The sequence below is a fragment of the Papio anubis genome, chromosome 1 (genome assembly GCF_008728515.1).
Source record: "Papio anubis isolate 15944 chromosome 1, Panubis1.0, whole genome shotgun sequence".
In the NCBI taxonomy this organism is placed as follows: Eukaryota; Metazoa; Chordata; class Mammalia; order Primates; family Cercopithecidae; genus Papio; species Papio anubis.
In genome coordinates this window covers 34956226-34962577 of record NC_044976.1, presented here as the reverse complement: position 1 = coordinate 34962577, position 6352 = coordinate 34956226, and positions in this window count along the sequence as shown.

The window sequence follows — 6352 nt, the reverse complement described above, 5'->3', positions numbered from 1 at the left end:
TGGTGAGGGTTTGTTTTCTTTCATTTAGACTCTCTCAAACTTAATTTAAAGTTTCTCTTTTTTAAATATGTCCTGACTGGAGAGTGAACAGCAAGGAGCTGCCAAAGGAAAGTGGAGATGGAGAGATGATTGCCTGAGCAGATATTGCAGCAGCTGAAATGAAAAACTGTCCCTGAGAGAGCTTGAGGGAGGGAGGAGAGTGCTCAGGGACTGGGATGGGGAGTACAGGGTGGAGGGGGACCCCCAAAGAACCCCAGCCAGCAAGTACTGATTGGGTGTTGATTTCCCCAAAGCCCATATTCTAACACCACCCGGATTTGAGGGGTAGGGGCAGGGAGTGACCTCTCCCACCTTGAGTGTTGTCTCAGCAGGAAGAAGATTCCAGGTGACTGCTTTCTGGTCTGAAAGCTGAGTTTTTCTTTCTCCTGACCCTAGCACAGCCAGGGAGTGAACAGGGGGCCTCAGCTCCCCTCCCAGGTGACTCTCGAGGGATGCTGGCAGAGCAAGTGGCTGAAGGTCAGCCTTGGCCACAGCTGCACACCCCCAGCCTGTGCCAGCCTCAAGACCACCTTCTGTTCCCCGGACCCACCACCATCATCTTAGTTCTTGCCTGTGCCTAAGGGCAGTCCTAATGTCTCCTCCTGGGTCTGGGATAACTTCAAAGACTTCCAGTCAATGCCATTTTGCTTAAATTGATCACAGTTCATTTTTGTTACTTTCAAGCAAGAACCAGGTTGACCCGGACTCACCCAAGGACCAGATGTTCCATCTCCATTTGACATTCTTTCATTCCAACAGTCTGTGCATTGATGAGACGAGTGGAAGTCAACACGCAGAGAGCAGGGCCCTGGTGCTAGGTTTGTTTTGAGAGCGTTGATCTCCTTGCCTTGTTGCCACCCTGGAAACACTTCTCACCACCCCCGATTACAGCTCATCTCCTCCTTTCCCAGAAAAAGTGGGGCCGCGTATGTCCTTGACTGCTGCATTGTAGCTTCCCTTCGCAGTCAGTCAAAGGCCTCTTCGGCTTTGCTGTGTCCTGCAGAGAACTAACTGGTCCCCACGGTCTCCCTCCAGCAAGTTCTGCTCACCTTCAGGTCCTCCTCGCTTCTCCTCTCTTCCTTGCGACCCGGATATGCCATGCAACAACCCAGTTCTGGGGATGCACATGGTGAGGAAAGCCCTCAGCTGGAGTCCGGGGGCCCCAGCTCTGGTCCTTGTTTGCTCTGTGACATGGCAAACCTCAGTCTCCTTGGCCTCAGTTTCCCTATCAATAAAAAGATGGGGCTGATGTCCCTACAAGATCTCATCCCTGGTGAGGAGGGAGTACTGCCGAGAAACAAACTGCAGTGAGATGTTCAGATTTTCCCCCCTGGGTTGTTGACCACGAAGCCTCCTAACTGTCCCCCTGCCTCCAGTCTCATCCCACCTGCTCCATCCTCTGCAGTCTCCACATCAGGTTTTGCTACTCCTTTGCTGCCACTCACCATGGCCCCATTCATCCAGACTGGCAGTGACATTCCAAATATTTAACAGAGGAAGACACCCTGGAGCAGATCCCGGGGGTTCCCTGCTGTGACAGGGTGAACCCTCTAGTGACTGGATCATGGGGAGGGCGGGTGGGGGAAGCCCAGGAGGGACAGCGGCTCTTCACCAGCAGGAACATTTCAATAGATCACCTACCGAGCAGCCACACCGTTCAGCTCCTCTACCCTTCTGCCGTCGGCAACCAACGCCCTGCATTCAATCCCTTCTGCCCTAAACGTTTAGAGGTTTCTGTTTTCCTGGCTAGATCCTGGCTGATATAACATCCAACATCAGATTTCCTCTTAGGGAAGCAAATGTCTTTGTATAAGAAAATACCTTGATAAGGCACTTGGGGGGAGGTAACATCCTAAGGGTATGATTTGACAAGAGACAAGGAACTGAAAGAGATAGCTAAAATGCTCTGCATGGGAAACAAGCGAGAACTGGGAGGTAGGGGAGAGAGGGAAAGAGCAAAGGAGAAAATAATAAAACAATGTAACAGGAGGTGGATGCTCAGATGGTGGAAGCTGAGGGGCTTCTAGGAATGGAAATATCAAAGATGGACTTTTACACTGCTGGCGGTTTTGCAATCTATAAATCCCTTCTCCTATCCTTTGGAAATGTCTGCTACCCACAGAGACTTTGTGTGCCCAGCTATGCTTTGTTTTAGGGGTGAGGCTGATTTTTTTAATGAAACACAAAGGAAAAGATTGAGGTCCATGTCTGGGCTGACTCAGGGTGGAACTGACAACACCAGCAGGCAGTAAGAAGATGCATAAACTGCATTAATTCAATGCAAACAGGAGCTGAGAGCTAGAAATGACAGTGAGAATAAGAGCTAATCTTTCATAGTGCTTACCATGCACCAGGCTCCGCTCTGAGCATTTGCACAGGAACTAACTCATTTAATTCTCACAACAACCCGATGAAATCAGTACTATTATTATCAGCCTTCTACAGATGTGGAAACAGAGCAATTCAGTAGCGTCAGTTGCTCTAGCAAGAGATAGAGCTAAGATCTGAACACAGGCAGTCTGACTAGAGTGTGTGCTCTTAACCACCCTCTGTGAGAAGCCCGCCAGGAATGCGCAGAGACCTCAGGAGATTTTTGGTGTACAGTCTGTTGAATGAGGGTTTGAATCGAGCTGACCTGGATCTTAAGGGCAGGAAGAGTCTAACTGGCACCTGGGTTTATCTATTCTACTATCAGTCTCTGGGACTAGCTCTGAGCTCCCCCAGGGCAGGGACCACATTTTATTCCTCTGTGAACTCAGATCTTCCACAAGGCCTGGCAGAGTAGGAAGTAGCTCCAGTTCATTTTGCTTGGGTAAGTAAGTGAAGGGTGGAGGGGTGGGGTGGGCGGAAAGAAAGACCTAAAGGAAGCCAAAATGTTCATCTGGACCAGGCCAAGGCTGAAACCAAGGCAAGGGAGATGTTTGTCACCTTGTCACCTCCCCTCCCCCAGTGCTAATTCCAGCGCTGCCACCTCCCATGCAGGTGTGAAGCTGTGGATTTTTCCTAATTGAGAAGGAAAACATCTTCTGTCTAGTCAAGGCAGCAACATCAAGGCAGGGCTGTGAAGGCGGTGCCGTGCGGGCTGGCACCACACACTCGCCGCATTTCAGAGCTGCTTTTCTTGCTGCTGCTGTGCGTTTAACTCTTCCTGTGTTTTAAAATGTAAGAGCCATGACACCCGCTTTGAAAGCCCCAAGGAGAGGGAGTGATGGTATCTCAACAGGAACAGCTCTACTGGGGGGTGTGGAGGGGACGAGGGGTCTCTACAGCAAAGAAGTAGTCGTCTCTTCAGTCTGGCCTCTTCAGGATCTATTCTAGCGTTCTTTATTTCATTTTCATGTGATAAAAATTGAGATATACAACTCTTGTCTCAGCTAACACGGGCGGCAGTCAGCCAGAAAGAGCTTTGTCCTTCCACGTGGGCGGGCGGCAGGCAGGAGACAGGCTCTGGGGAAACATCTTTGGGGACTGTGGGAATAGGAGTTCCTCCTTCTTTTTTTTTTTTTTTTTTTTTGAGACAGAGTTTCACTCTTGTCACCCAGGCTGGAATGCAATGGTGCGATCTCGGCTCACTGCAAACTCCACCTCCCGGGTTCAAGCAATTCTCCTGTCTCAGCCTTCCGAGTAGCTGGGATTACAGGTGCCCGCCACCACGCCCAGCTAATTTTCATATTTTTAGTAGAGATGGGGTTTCACCATGTTGGCCAGGCTAGTCTCAAACTCCTGACCTCAAGTGATCCACCTGCCTCAGCCTCTCAAAGTGCTGGGATTACAGATGTGAGCCACTGTGCCTGGCCAGGAGATCCTCCTTGATCATCCCCTTTCTCCTGTGCATACAAACGCACATGCATATGCACACACACACTACCCACACAGTGCAAGCACACACACGCATACACAATCGTAATCCTTACTCCCATGGCAGGTCCTGGTTCACAAGGAACCAGAATTCCAGATTTGCCCAGGTTCTGCCAAGGTCCAAGGGATGGGAAGGTTAGAGGTCTGTCCCAATGACCTCTCCAGACACCTCACCTCCTCCGTAGGGCCGAGCACTGCTAGTGTTGCTGGGATCAGGAGGCAGATGAAAGCCGAGGCACCAGTAGGGGGCTGTGTCAGTATCTAGGCAAGGGATACTGCTGGCCTGGACCAGAGCAATAGTATTCACAAACAGAAAGGAAAGGGCAGAGTCAAGAGATATTTGAAAGTAGACCTGGGGCCGGGCGCAGTGGCTCATGCTTGTAATCCTAGCACTTTGGGCGGCCGAGGTGGGTGGATCACGAGGTCAGGAGATGAAGACCATCCTGGCTAACACCATGAAACCCCGTCTCTACTAAAACTACAAAAAAAATTAGCTGGGCATGTTGGCAGATACCTGTAGTCCCAGCTATTCGGGAGGGTGAGGCAGGAGAATGGGGTCAACCCGGGAGGCGGAGCTTGCAGTGAGCCAAGATTGGGCCACTGCACTCCAGCCTGGGCGACAGAGCGAGACTCTGTCTCAAAAAAAGAAACAAACAAACAAAAAGACCTGGAAGCACCTACTCATTGGAGGGAAGTAGAAGAGCAAGAGAAAAGAAGGAGTCGATGGGGGACCACAGGCTTGGGTGATGGCTGATAGGGGTGACATTCCCTGACACAGAGAGCCCTGGGGAGGAAGACAATGAACTTCGTATTGGACATGGTGAGCTTGAAGAGCATCCAAATAGAGATGTCCAGTGGGCAGTTGGATATGAGGTCTGGCACTCAGGAGAAAGGTCCTGACTGGAGATGGAGATTCAAGAGTCCTTGGCATACAGATGCAATCATGGTCACCCACTGGATGGTCTCATCCACGGAGAGTGTGAGGAGCAGAGACAACCAAGGGCATCAATATTTAAGATACTCAGCTATGAGAAAGATGAGCTGAGAAGCTAGGGCCAGATGTTGGGCAGAAATCTGGGCGACAGTGGTGTCTTCAAAGCCAAAGGCATGTTCAAAGAAAGTAAGTGTGATCGCCAGTCCCAAAGGCTGCAAGGAAGTCAGGCAAGATAAGGACCAAAGTGTGTCCAATCAGGTCATCAAGGATGTCACCTGGTGACCTTGGAAAGGTCTTTGTGGGAGCAGAAGACCAATTACACAGGCATGGCAGAAGAGAAGTGTGGACTGCTCAAGAAGCCTGGATTCAAGGCAAGGGAGAGACAGGGTCACAGCCAAAGAAGCCACCAGGTCTAGGGAGGGAGGTTGTTATTTGTCTGTTTGCTGGCTTCTTTCTACAATGGAAGAGCCTTTAGGAGGTTTCTAGGCTAAAGGGGGCAAGGCAGTAAGCAGAGAGAGATTGTGATATAGGAGAGAGGAGTTTCTCATGGAGAAAGACCCGTGAGAGAAGGTGGAGGGATGCAGTCAAGGGCACAGGGGCTGGGGGAGGAGTCAAGGGTGCAGGGAAGGTTGACCAAATAGTGAGAGGAAGAGCAGCTTGTCTGAGGAATGGTGTGAGGACAGAGACAGACATAGAGCAGTGTAGTGGGACAGGGGGCTGAGGGAGCCTCAGTCCCAGGAAGACCTCAATAAAAGGAAAGTAAGAGGCTGGGCCTCTGCCTGGAGAGACTGGGACAGGAGGAATCTTGGGACAGTAGTGAGGGCTTTCAGCAATTCCTGAGAACAGGAAAGGTGTCTGAGCAGGGACAGGAGGGAGCTCGGGCCCTTCCTTCATTGCAGCTGTTCACTGCTCTGTTTTGTGATGTCTGTTTCCTGCAGCCTCAAGGCCAGAAGCTTATTAAACCTTCTCAAGCCTGTCTGGGGTCAAGGAAGCTGAGGGGTCAGTGGGGAAAGGAAAACTCACTCTAGCATGAGGGAGAATTCCTATCAGCCTCTCTAGCAATGCCGTGGCATACTGTGGGAAGTGGTGAGTTCCACCTCAGTCAGGAAGTTGAAGCCAAGAATCTCAGCTGGGGCCAGACACTATGGCTCATGCCTGTAATCCCAGCACTTTGAGGCCAAGTGAACTCAGGAGTTCGAGACTGGCCTGGGCAACATAGCAAGACCTTGTCTCTACTAAAAATTAAGAAAAAAAAAATTAACTGGGTATAGTGGTACACACTTGTAGTTCCAGCTACTTGGGAGGCTGAGGCAGGAGGATTGCTTGAGCCTGGGAGATTAAGGCTACAGCGAGCTATGATTGCACCACTGCACTCCAGCCAGGGCAACAACACAAGATCCTGTAAAAAAAAAAAAAAAAAAAAAAAAAAAAAAACATTCTCAGCTGGGATCTGTAGTGGGGATTCCCACCTTTGGTGGGTCATTGAACTACTACCCTCAATGTCCTGTCCTGTCGTGGGTT